The 13644-nt window shown below is 42.3% G+C and overlaps 1 protein-coding gene and 1 pseudogene across 7 annotated transcripts in view; one reads left to right on the forward strand and one right to left on the reverse strand.

Moving 5' to 3' along the window:
* FARS2 (phenylalanyl-tRNA synthetase 2, mitochondrial) overlaps nt 1–13644 on the reverse strand; it is a 397991-nt gene that overhangs the window by 343239 nt on the left and 41108 nt on the right. The gene's annotated exons all lie outside the window — the stretch shown is intronic.
* On the forward strand, nt 472–1158 carry LOC103002358 (39S ribosomal protein L48, mitochondrial-like; annotated as a pseudogene).

The following is a 13644-nucleotide window of genomic DNA, read 5'->3' on the forward strand; positions in this document are numbered from 1 at the left end:
ATAAAATCTCCTGTCTCTCTCTTCTCTGCAAAAGGCAAAACACCTGTCCCAAAGGTATGAAAAGAATGGAGCTAAATGCCTAGGCAACCTCTGGTGACTACACTCACTGTATATAAAAGTACCACCACTTACTATTCGACAACGGGACTAAATAAAAATGAGTCTGTGTTTACATAACAAATGTTAAATTTTTTTACCTTCTACTTTGTTAAATATTATATTTGCTTTGATGACTGGTCACCCAATTTCTCCATAAACTTAAATCTCTGGTAGTAATAGTGAAAAACTAATTCATGACAGTTCTACACACCCAATGTGATTGTATGTCACCTAAAAGCATTGCTAAAATATTAAAGAAAAATAATGTACATCACAATTTCTAATTGCTCAGGAACATGTTGATTTTCACCTAAGAATAATTGTTCAGAAGAAGCAGGATTGGTTTTCGGACACCCAGGGGCCGCAGCTGCTTGGGCCGATCTTCAGCTGGCACAATTACAGGCCGCACAGCAGCAAAGGATGAATGGAGCTCTGGGAAAGGCGCTGTGTCTGAGGAATGACACCATTTTTAAGTAAGCCTTTTCCCTCTTGAGGTTCAGAATTTCAAGAGAGAATCCCATCTGTTCTGCAGGTGGCATTCTGCTGAGCACCAGTCGGCACTACAGGTCACAGCCCACGCGTGGCATTGGAAGATACAAGCACCTAGTTAAAGCACAAGAGCCCAAGAAGAAGAGGGGAAAAGTGGAAGTGAGACCCATTAATTTGGGGACAGATTATGAATATGGGGTTTTAAACATTCACCTGACTGCGTATGATATGGCCCTGGCAGAGAGTTATGCCCAATATGTTCACAACCTCTGCAACCATCTCTCCATTAAAGTCGAGGAAAGTTATGCGAGGCCCACCAAAACCATGGCTGTGTTGCAGCTGCAGAACCAAGGCAGCAAAATGCTCCTGGACTCAGCTCTTACCACCCATGGGCGAGCGGTTCAGATCAGCGGTTTGAGCGATACATTTGCAGAGATTTTCTGGGAAATAACCCAAAGCAATCTTCCTGAAGGAGTCAAACTGTCAGTGAGGGAGCACACTGAAGGAGACTTCAAGGGAAGGTTCCAAGCCCAGCCAGAACTGGGAGAACTGCTACCCACGCTGAACTAACGCACTGCAGACCCTTTCGTGCCAGCACTGGTGATACTGAGTGCCCAGGGGAAGAGCTTCCCAGGTGGCCAAAGTCAAGCAGGAGACCCTGACCCTCAGTATCGTAAGTACCCATCTCCACAGCCAGGAGTGCCTCTTCTCCTTTGTGGAGGAGTGCTTGCCAATTGTCACCACTTTCCTTTGAGTCAGCACTAGGTATCTTCCATCTAATAAAAATCTGCTGATGATGGATGTGTGTGTGTATGAGAGAAGTCACTCCATGCTGTTGAGTATCTTTAACTAAGGGATTCAGTTTCTCTTTGCCTGGTGCTTTAGCACATAGGCATGTTCCCCTCCAGTATTTCTCCAATCAGAGTGAACTCATCCTTTAAATCAACCCGGCATGGAGTTCCTTTAGTGAAGGAGACAATCATAACATAAGTAAACTCTCTGTGGATAGAAGGCATAGGGAGGGAGATTTTGTATATGAAAAAACCCTCCAGATAGGATCAGGATCTGTCCATAAGTGAAAAAAAAGTACCTTGTGGGGTAGTGAGTGACCTGTCATAAGTATGCAGGTAGATGTTACATAACTGCAAATTAGGGTTGCCTGGAATGAGTTTAAGCAAAGAATTAAAGGTTGATCTTGGTCACATGTCAGAAAATCACTACTTGTGAGCCAAATCCCATCAACTGCCTATTTGCTTTTAAAAAATAATTTATTGGGACTTCCCTGGTGGCGCAGTGGTTAAGAATCCACCTGCCAATGCAGGGGACATGGGTTTGAGCCCTGGTCCAGGAAGATCCCACATGCCGCGGAGCAACTAAGCCCGTGCGCCACAACTACTGAGCCTTGCTCTAGAGCCCGCGAGCCACAACTACTGAAGCCCATGCACCTAGAGCCCGTGCTCAGCAACAAGAGAAGCCACCGTAATAAGCCTGCGCACCACAACGAAGAGTAGCCCCCGCTCGCAGCAACTAGAGAGAGCCCGTGCACAGCAACAAAGACCCAATGCAGCCAAAAATAAATAAATAATTTTAAAAATAATAATAATAATTTATTGAGTTGAAATTCATATGTCACAAAACGAACCATTTTAAAGTGAATAATTCAGTGGTATTTAATGCACTTGCAGTGTTGTGCAACCTCTATCCAGTTCCAAAACCCCATTGTCTGTTTTTGTAAATAAAGGTTTATTGGAACAGAAAAAAAAAAAAGAAGCAGGGTTTGAAATTGTTTCTATCTGAATGACATATGTGCATTTAATTAAATCAATTCTAGATTTTTAATACTGGTCAAAAAAAAAATAACATCAATACCTAACTGTCGGACACAAAGATTAAAAACACATCTATTAATAGTCTTATGAATACAGCCCATCAAACCAGAAAGCTGCAACACTCTGAAGAAACATGGACACAAAGCACTGCACGTGGTCTCCCTGCGGGTCACCCGTGGATCTCTCCCTCCTTGTTATTCCCACTTCCCTTGGTCCCGGTTTCCAGGAGAGCACCTGTTCCTCTCTCTGGCCTTGGTCCTCACAAAGGATCAGATGGGGCAGAACTGAAATGGACAAGGAATTTGCAAACGTGTGAGTCACTGACAGCAATAAAGACCCGAGATGAGGACACTGAATTGGAAGCAGGAATTCCTGACAACCACACCTGACAGTCACACGTGCTGGGGACTGATGCTCCCACAGGTCAAGAGGCAACAGATGACACGTGACTGAGAAGCAGCCTTCCGTTCCAGCGACTTCACAGAAATCACTAAATCGTGATGGAAATCATCAGAAGGCAACATCAGATCCCGACCTTAATTTATAGAGAGAAAGCCTCTTCTGGAAACAGGGTTTGCACACAGCCGGAGCTGGACGGCAGGGGACAAGGCTCCTCACCCCAAGATGACACGGCTCATCTGTCAAGACTGCACAGTTTGACTGAATAATTGCTTCTTCCCTGAGGAGATACATTAGTTTTTAATTTTTTTCTCTGATATTAAGAGATACACAATTATTTTATGTTAAAAAACAAACATGGAAATACAGAAAACAAAGGAAAACATTATTTTTTAACTTTATCTTGTAAACCAAAGCACCAGAACTATACACTATTTCACACTTCAGACCACCTCTTTAAGACAACTCAAATGCCCAGGTGAGGCAGAGATGGGGGGATGGAACATTAGCTGTTCTCTGTCACAAGGGGTTCTTCAGCGTAAAGTTCTGACACCCTCATACTACTCCACCACCATCTCTGCCATGGCCACCACTCATGCTAATTTACTGAAAACCCATTATTATATCTGGAACTATGCTAAGCTCTATATACACATTATCTCATCTACTGTTAAGTCAATAGACTTGGGAATTTTAAGTCTGTACTACCAGACTTTTAAAAAATTAATCTAATATTTTTCATAGAAAAATCATACATAATAATAACATTCAAATGTTGTGAAAGGGTAAGCAGTGAAGAACAAACTTCTACTGCCTCCTGGACTGCCCTATAAGCAAGTTTCCATGCTATACAACTGTATGCATCTATACACACACATATACCCCCCAACCCCACAGACTTAATTTTTATGCAAATGTTAGCATCTGTTCTGCACCTTATTTTTGTCATTTAATTTATACAGAAGATACTCCATAGAAGTCCAGTAGCACATGTAGATCTACTTCATTCTTTTACATGGTGCAGAGTATTCCATCATATGAAAGCCCCACAATGTATTTAGCCACTTCCCTATTGAACATTTAAATTTTTCCAATATCTTGCTAAAATGAATAAATCTATAAACAACACCCTTGTTCACATGTTTGCATATACATAAAAGCATTTTTAGGATAAACTCCTAAAAGCTGAATTGCAAGGTCAAATGGTTTATGCAACTTAAACTTGAACAGATAGGGCCAAATGGATGTCCCCAGCGGGAGTGCACTGGTTAGGAGTCCCACCAACGATGTATAAGTGTCAGGCTCCCTGCACTCTTTGTGACACTGTGCATGATCAAACTATTTTACGCCTGTATTGCCAAAGAGTTTACTAAAACGAAGTCACATGAAATACTTTGTAAGGAGCTTTTTTTTTTAAGTCCTACTTTGTGTAAAATACTGTTCAAATCACCATCCATGACATCAAAGAGTTTAAAATATACGAAGCTAGAGCTCCGCAGTATTCACAGTGACACAGAGAAATACATTTATAAAGGAGCGTATGATTAACTAGAGGACAGCCAGAGAGTCCCACAGAGGTGCGGGAGGAGGAGGAGCCAATGCAGAGAATGATGGGGGACACATCTACGGGAGAGGTGAGGCCCCAAGTGGATAGTCCGTGATGGATGCGTTAAGTCTAGAGAGCCAGAAAGGATCAGGGATGACACAGCAGATGGTGCACAGACCAGATGAGCGAAGGCAGAGTTCGAAGTCACAACAGACACTTAGGTGGTGTGCTGCTGGTCTGATAGCTCGCTGGGCATGGCTCAAAATGCCAAGCGGCCAGTCAGACAAGTGAAGCAAAACGGCCGCCAAACAGCACGGTTTCACAAGTAACAGCTGCCAATAAAAATTTCTAAAAATCAATTATAAGCAGACACCAGCAATTCAGAAAGGCACCCTCCTCTGCTCTAGATGATTATATCCTTGAAAAAATGCTCAAAAACTAGCAAGGCAGAACTCTCCTCACACATTTTCTAGACTCACTCTAGGACCCTCTTGAAAACATCTACTTAATATGATTGTGTTGCTCAAAACAAGTAGATTGAAAGCAACACTACAACTTCCCCACTTTGTGTTCTATAATCTTCTGATAACTGCAATTCAGTCTTTTCAAAATGGAGACAGCAGCAAACACCAACAAAAACAAGAGATTTGAAAGAAAAAGTCCTGGGTTCAAATTCTAAACCTGTCTTAACTAGCAAGTCATTTAATCTCTTGAAACCACAATGTTGTCATCTGCAAAATGGTTATAAACGCTATGCAGACAAAGTGAGATAACATTATATAGACATATAAATATATCAGTATGTATACACATGGCATCTAAGAGGGTGCCTGGCACACAATGGGTGAGTTCTACGCACAAATTTCTTTCTTCTCCCTTCCCACCTGTTTCAAGTAAAATCAAAATACATAGCACATCACTTAAATATTGACTCTTCCCAAGCACATGGTTTAGTTTTCTTTAATTTCACTGACAGAATTCCATCAAAACAGAACAAAAAAGTACTTGGTGAAAGAAAATGCCTAGACAATTAAAAAAGTAGAATGGTACATTTTACAAGTTACTAATAACAAAAAAAAACACCAAAAAACAACAACAAAAACACCCCAGGTATTTTGGATTAAATTTTTAAAATCATAAGAGAAACTCAATGTTAGTATAGCATTCTTGATTTGGCCTATAAACCTGAGACCTGAGTCAACTCAGAATTATTCACTTTGCTGAATAAAAGCAAATCTAATATCTGCTCTCCTATATTCCTTACTACTGAACCACTGTGGCTGTAATCCCTTGTCCTAGTTGGAACCATCTTCCCCCGTGAGCACTGACACCCCCTTGCCCTTCACACTTTATCACTCTGAGCTCAGGCACGCTCTCACAGGCAGAACACTGATAAATGGTGTTGAAACCACGTAAGACTGCCTTTGTTTGCATTTCCTCTCTGACCCTAAAGCATCTTATACCCAATATAACACAGGTGCGTGCCCTTCAGGTGCACGAAAGTAAGGTTCTCTGAGAGAGCATGCTTTTAGATAAAGCACTGTTGAGTTAATCTGAGTAGCTCAGCTACTTTAGGTACACCATCAATCATCAAAACCAGCCAGAAACTGCTAGAGTAGCATCTTCCAAACTTCACATAAATAAATCTGCAGGTTTTCTAACATTCCACGCTTTCAATTAGCCTTTCTATGCTCTGCTCATTTCTGTTTTATAACCATATACTTCTTCCCATTGATTCTTAGCACTTCATATATTGGCAGGAAACCACTGCCAACCTGGCATAATGTCATGCATTTTATGCAGTGCTTTTAATTGAGTCACTTTGGAACCTCCTTAGCATTCCGATGAGGACAATGTGTCACCTTTCTTGAGGTGGAGGCAGCTTAGTTTTTTGTGCATTTCTGGTGTCCGCCCAGGGCTCTCCACACAGTAGGTGCCCAGGGTCCGTCGGTCACCAGAGTGACGCAGTCCTGGGTTTGATTCCTGGCTCCAGTACTTTGCAAACCTAACCTGGAGCCTGACAAATCATGTCACCTCTCAGGACTTTAGTTTCTTGTCTGAAAAATGGGGGTGAAGAATACCCATTTCACAGTTTCTGTGAAAACTAAATGAAATAATGTATTTAAAGTCATTTGCCGAACAGCTGGCACGTAAGGTCTGAAGCAATCGTACATGATTTTCACTGAACCACACACACATCCTCACACAAGGTCTGAGACCACAAATTACACTGGTAACAGTGGACAATGGGTTCAGAGTAACGCCCCCTTTAAGACCAGGAACAGGGGTAGAACCCGCCCTGAGAAGCAGCCAATGTTACCTGATATTCGCCTGGACCACAGGGAATATTCCCCACACCTTGTTGTGTGGTCCATTTCTGTCCACATTGATCTCACACTTCCTTTAGACCCAACCCTACTGTGACCCAGTAACACCCAACATGGGAGTGGGGCAGCTAACCCCCAGCTCTCCCTTACATACGTCCTCGTATCTGACCTTCCATCCTGGTCCTAAGATGCCAAAGTAACATAGAGATGAACGTCTGTCAAGTTAACCTTCAGGGTCAGATAAGAGGAAATCCCAGCCACCAGGACAGCACTATTTTTTGAGCCCTTTTCTGTGATCAGTGAATCCTAAGGAGTAAAACAGGTACAGCAGGGCAGGCTGGACATGGTGAAAGCAGAGTCATTTAAATGCTCCCAGAAGATGTGAAACATGGGCTCCAGTTAATCTCTCATTCTGAGTATCTACGTACAAAGCACTTTAAGACTACAACTCGAATACAAGAGGGAGAAGATGGCGGAAGAGTAAGACGCGGAGATCACATTCCTTCCCACAGATACAGTAGAAATACATCTACACGTGGAACTGCTCCTACAGAACACCCACTGAACGCTGGCAGAAAACGTCCGACCTCCAAAAAGGCAAGAAACTCCCCCCGTACTTGGGTAGGGCAAAAGAAAAAAGAAATAACAGAGACAAAAGAATAGGGACGGCACCTGCACCAGTGGGAGGGAGCCGTGAAGGAGGAAAGGTTTCCACGCACTAGGAAGCCCCTTCGCGGGCAGAGACTGCGGGTGGCGGAGGGGGGAAGCTTCGGAGCCACGGAGGAGAGCGCAGCCACAGAGGTGCGGAGGGCAAAGCGGAGAGGTTCCCGCACAGAGGCTCGGCGCCGAGCAGCACTCACCAGCCCGAGAGGCTTGTCTGCTCCCCCGCCGGGGCGGGCGGGGCTGGGAGCTGAGGCTCGGATCGCAGGGAGAGGACTGGGGCTGGAGGCGTGAACACAGCCTGAAGGGGTTGGCGCACCACAGCTAGCCGGGAGGGAGACCGGGAAAAGGTCTGCAGCTCCCGAATAGGCAAGAGACATTTTCTTCCCTCTTTGTTTCGCTGCGCGCAAGGAGAGGGGATTCAGAGCGCCGCCTAAACGAACTCCAGAGAAGGGCGCAAGCCACGGCGATCAGCGCGGACCCCAGAGACGGGCGTGAGACGCTGGGGCTGCTGCCGCCGCCTCCAAAAAGCCTGTGTGTGAGCACAGGTCACTCTCCACACCTCCCCTCCCGGGAGCCTGTGCAGCCCGCCACTGCCAGGGTCCCGGGATCCGGGGACAACATCCCCGGGAGAACGCACTGCGCGCCTCGAGCTGGTGCAACGTCACGCCGGCCTCGGCCGCCGCAGGCTCGCCCCGCCTCCTCTGTACCCCTCCCTCCCCGCGGCCTGGGTGAGCCAGAGCCCCCGAAGCAGCTGCTCCTTTAACCCCGTCCTGTCTGGGCGGGGAACAGACGCCCTCAGGCGACCTACACGCAGAGGCGGGTCCAAATCCAAAGCTGAACCCCAGGAGCTGTGCGAACAGGGAAGAGAAGGGGAAATCTCTCCCAGCAGCCTCAGGAGCAGCGGATTAAAGCTCCACAAACAACTTGATGTACCTGCATCTGTTGAACACCTGAATAGACAACGAATCATCCCAAATTCAGGAGGTGGACTCTGGGAGCAGGAGATATTAATTCTTCCCCTTTTCCTTTTTTTTGTGAGTGTATATGTATATGCTTCTGGGTGAGATTTTGTCTGTATAACTTTGCTTTACAATAGCTTTATTTTACTTCACTATATTATAGCCTCTTTCTTTCTTTCTTTCTATTTTTTCTCCCTCTTACTCTGAGCCGTGTGGACGAAAGGCTCTTGGTGCTCCAGCCAGGCATCAGGGCCGTGCCTCTGAGGTGGGAGAGCCAACTTCAGAACACTGGTCCACAAGAGACCTCCCAGCTCCACGTAATACCAAACGGCAAAAATCTCCCAGAGATCTCCATCTCAACATCAAGACCCAGCTTCACTCAACGACCAGCAAGCTACAGTGCTGGACACCCTATGCCAAACAACTAGCTAGACAGGAACACAACCCCATCCATTAGCAGAGAGGCTGCCTAAAATCAAAATAAGGCCACAGGCACCCCAAAATACACCACCAGACGTGGACGTGCCCACCAGAAAGACAAGATCTAGCCTCATCCACCAGAACTCAGGCACTAGTTCCCTCCACCAGGAAGCCTACACAACCCACTGAACCAACCTTAGCCACTGGGGACAGATACCAAAAACAACGGGAACTACGAACCTGCAGCCTGTGAAAAGGAGACCCCAAACACAGTAAGATAGGCAAAATGAGACGACAGAAAAACACACAGCAGATGAAGGAGCAGGCTCAAAACACACTGGACTTAACAAATGAAGAGGAAATAGGTAGTCTACCTGAAAAAGAATTCAGAATAATGATAGTAAGGATGATCCAAAATCTTGGAAATAGAATAGACAAAATGCAAGAAACATTTAACAAGGATGTAGAAGAACTAAAGAGGAACCAAGCAATGATGAAAAACACAATAAATGAAATTAAAAATACTCTAGATGGGATCAATAGTAGAATAACTGAGGCAGAAGAAAGGATAAGTGACCTGGAAGATAAAATGGTGGAAATAACTACTACAGAGCAGGATAAAGAAAAAAGAATGAAAAGAACTGAGGACAGTCTCAGGGACCTCTGGGACAACATTAAACGTGCCAACATTCGAATTATAGGGGTACCAGAAGAAGAAGAGAAAAAGAAAGGGACTGAGAAAATTTTTGAAGAGATTATAGTTGAAAACTTCCCTAATATGGGAAAGGAAACAGTTAATCAAGTCCTGGAAGCACAGAGAGTCCCATACAGGATAAACCCAAGGAGGAACACGCCAAGACACATATTAATCAAACTGTCAAAAATTAAATATAAGGAAAACATATTAAAGGCAGCAAGGGAAAAAAAACAAATAACACACAAGGGAATCCCCATAAGGTTAACATCTGATCTCTCAGCAGAAACTCTGCAAGCCAGAAGGGAGTGGCAGGATATACTTAAAGTCATGAAGGAGAAAAACCTACAACCAAGATTACTCTACCCAGCAAGGATCTCATTCAGATTCGATGGAGAAATTAAAACCTTTACAGACAAGCAAAAGCTGAGAGAGTTCAGCACCACCAAACCAGCTTTACAACAAATGCTAAAGGAAATTCTCTAGGCAAGAAACACAAGACAAGGAAAACACCTACAATAACAAACCCAATACATTTAAGAAAATGGGAATAGGAACATACATATCGATAATTACCTTGAATGCAAATGGATTAAATGCTCCCACCAAAAGACACAGGCTGGCTGAATGGATACAAAAACAAGACCCATATATATGCTGTCTACAAGAGACCCACTTCAGACCTAGGGACACATACAGACTGAAAGTGAGGGGATGGAAAAAGATATTCCATGCAAATGGAAATCAAAAGAAAGCTGGAGTAGCAATTCTCATATCAGACAAAATAGACTTTAAAATAAAGACTATTACAAGAGACAAAGAAGGACACTATATAATGATCAAGGGATCGATCCAAGAGGAAGGTATAACAATTGTAAATATTTATGCACCCAACATAGGAGCACCTCAATACATAAGGCAAACACTAACAGCCATAAAAGGGGAAATTGACAGCAACACAATCATAGTAGGGGACTTTAACACCCCACTTTCACCAATGGACAGATCATTCAAAATGAAAATAAATAAGGAAACACAAGCTTTAAATGATATATTAAACAATATGGACTTAATTGATATTTATAGGACATTCCACCCAAAAACAACAGAATACACATTTTTCTCAAGCGCTCATGGAACATTCTCCAGGATAGATCATATCTTGGGTCACAAATCAAGCCTTGGTAAATTTAAGAAAATTGAAATCATATCAAGTATCTTTTCCGACCACAACGCTATGAGACTAGATATCAATTACAGGAAAAGATCTGTAAAAAATACAAACACATGGAGGCTACACAATACATTACTTAATAACGAAGTGATTACTGAATAAATCAAAGGGGAAATCAAAAAATACCTAGAAACAAATGACAATGGAGACACGATGACCCAAAACCTATGGGACACAGCAAAAGCAGTGCTAAGAGGGAAGTTTATAGCAATACAAGCCTACCTCAAGAAACAGGCAACATCTCGAATAAACAACCTAACCTTGCACCTAAAGCAATTAGAGAAAGAAGAACAAAAAAACCCCAAAGCCAGCAGAAGGAAAGAAATTATAAAGATCAGGTCAGAAATAAATGAAAAAGAAATGAAGGAAACAATAGCAAAAATCAATGAAACGAAAAGCTGGTTCTTTGAGAAGATAAACAAAATTGATAAACCATTAGCCAGACTCATCAAGAGAAAAAGGGAGAAGACTCAAATCAATAGAATTAGAAATGAAAAAGGAGAAGTAACCACTGACACTGCAGAAATACAAAAGATCATGAGAGATTACTACAAGCAACTATATGCCAATAAAATGGACAACCTGGAAGAAATGGACAGATTCTTAGAAATGCACAAACTGCCGAGACTGAACCAGGAAGAAATAGAAAATATGAACAGACCAATCACAAGCACTGAAATTGAAACTGTGATTAAAAACCTTCCAACAAACAAAAGCCCAGGACCAGATGGCTTCACAGGCGAATTCTATCAAACATTTAGAGAAGAGCTAACACCTATCCTTCTCAAACTCTTCCAAAATATTGCAGAGGGAGGAACACTCCCAAACTCATTCTACGAGGCCACCATCACCCTGATACCAAAACCAGACAAAGATGTCACAAAGAAAGAAAACTACAGGCCAATATCACTGATGAACATAGATGCAAAAATCCTCAACAAAATACTAGCAAACAGAATCCAACAGCACATTAAAAGGATCATACACCATGATCAAGTGGGGTTTATCCCAGGAATGCAAGGATTCTTCAATATACGCAAATCAATCAATGTGATACACCATATTAACAAATTGAAGGAGAAAAACCATATGATCATCTCAATAGATGCAGAGAAAGCTTTTGACAAAATTCAACACCCATTTATGATAAAAGCCCTGCAGAAAGTAGGCATAGAGGGAACTTTCCTCAACATAATAAAGGCCGTATATGACAAACCCACAGCCAACATTGTCCTCAATGGTGAAAAACTGAAACCATTTCCACTAAGATCAGGAACAAGACAAGGTTGCCCACTCTCACCACTATTATTCAACATAGTTTTGGAAGTGTTAGCCACAGCAATCAGAGAAGACAAAGAAATAAAAGGAATCCAAATCAGAAAAGAAGAAGTAAAGCTGTCACTATTTGCAGATGACATGATACTATACATAGAGAATCCTAAAGATGCTACCAGAAAACTCCTAGAACTAATCAATGAATTTGGTAAAGTAGCAGGATACAAAATTAATGCACAGAAATCTCTTGCATTTCTATACACTAATGACGAAAAATCTGAAAGTGAAATTAAGAAAACACTCCCATTTACCATTGCAACAAAAAGAATAAAATATCTAGGAATAAACCTACCTAAGGAGACAAAAGACCTGTATGCAGAAAATTATAAGACACTGATGAAAGAAATTAAAGATGATACAAATAGATGGAGAGATATACCATGTTCCTGGATTGGAAGAATCAACATTGTGAAAATGTCTCTACTACCCAAAGCAATCTACAGATTCAATGCAATCCCTATCAAACTACCACTGGCATTTTTCACAGAACTAGAACAAAAAATTTCACAATTTGTATGGAAACACAAAAGACCCCGAATAGCCAAAGCAATCTTGAGAACGAAAAATGGAGCTGGGGGAATCAGGCTCCCTGACTTCAGACTATATTACAAAGCTTCAGTAATCAAGACAGTTTGGTATTGGCACAAAAACAGAAATATAGATCAATGGAACAGGATAGAAAGCCCAGAGATAAACCCACACACATATGGTCAACTTATCTTTGATAAAGGAGGCAAGCATATACAGTGGAGAAAAGACAGCCTCTTCAATAAGTGGTGCTGGGAAAATTGGACAGGAACATGTAAAAGTATGAAATTAGAACACTCCCTGACACCATGCACAAAAATAAACTCAAAATGGATTAAAGACCTAAGTGTAAGGGCAGACACTATCAAACTCTTAGAGGAAAACATAGGCAGAACACTCTATGACATACATCACAGCAAGATTCTTTTTGACCCAGCTCCCAGAGAAATGGAAATTAGAACACAAATAAACAAATGGGACCTAATGAAACTGAAAAGCTTTTGCACAGCAAAGGAAACCATAAACAAGACCAAAAGACAACCCTCAGAATGGGAGAAAATATTTGCAAATGAAGCAACTGACAAAGGATTAATCACCAAGATTTACAAGCAGCTCATGCAGCTCAATAACAAAAAAACGAACAACCCAATCCAAAAATGGGCAGAAGATCTAAATAGACATTTCTCCAAAGAAGATATACAGATGGCCTACAGACACATGAAAGAATGCTCAACATCATTAATCATTAGAGAAATGCAAATCAAAACTACAATGAGATATCATCTCACACCGGTCAGAATGGCCATCATCAAAAAATCTAGAAACAATAAATGCTGGAGAGGGTGTGGAGGAAAGGGAACACTCTTGCACTGTTGGTGGGAATGTAAATTGATACAGCCACTATGGAGAACAGTATGGAGGTTCCTTAAAAAACTACAAATAGAACTACCATACGACCCAGCAATCCCACTACTGGGCATATACCCTGAGAAAACCATAGGTCAAAAAGAGTCATGTACCAAAATGTTCATTGCAGCTCTATTTACAATAGCCAGGACATGGAAGCAACCTAAATGTCCATCGACAGATGAATGGATAAAGAAGATGTGGCACATATATACA

Source organism: Balaenoptera acutorostrata, chromosome 10 (genome assembly GCF_949987535.1).
Source record: "Balaenoptera acutorostrata chromosome 10, mBalAcu1.1, whole genome shotgun sequence".
Lineage (NCBI taxonomy): Eukaryota > Metazoa > Chordata > Mammalia > Artiodactyla > Balaenopteridae > Balaenoptera > Balaenoptera acutorostrata.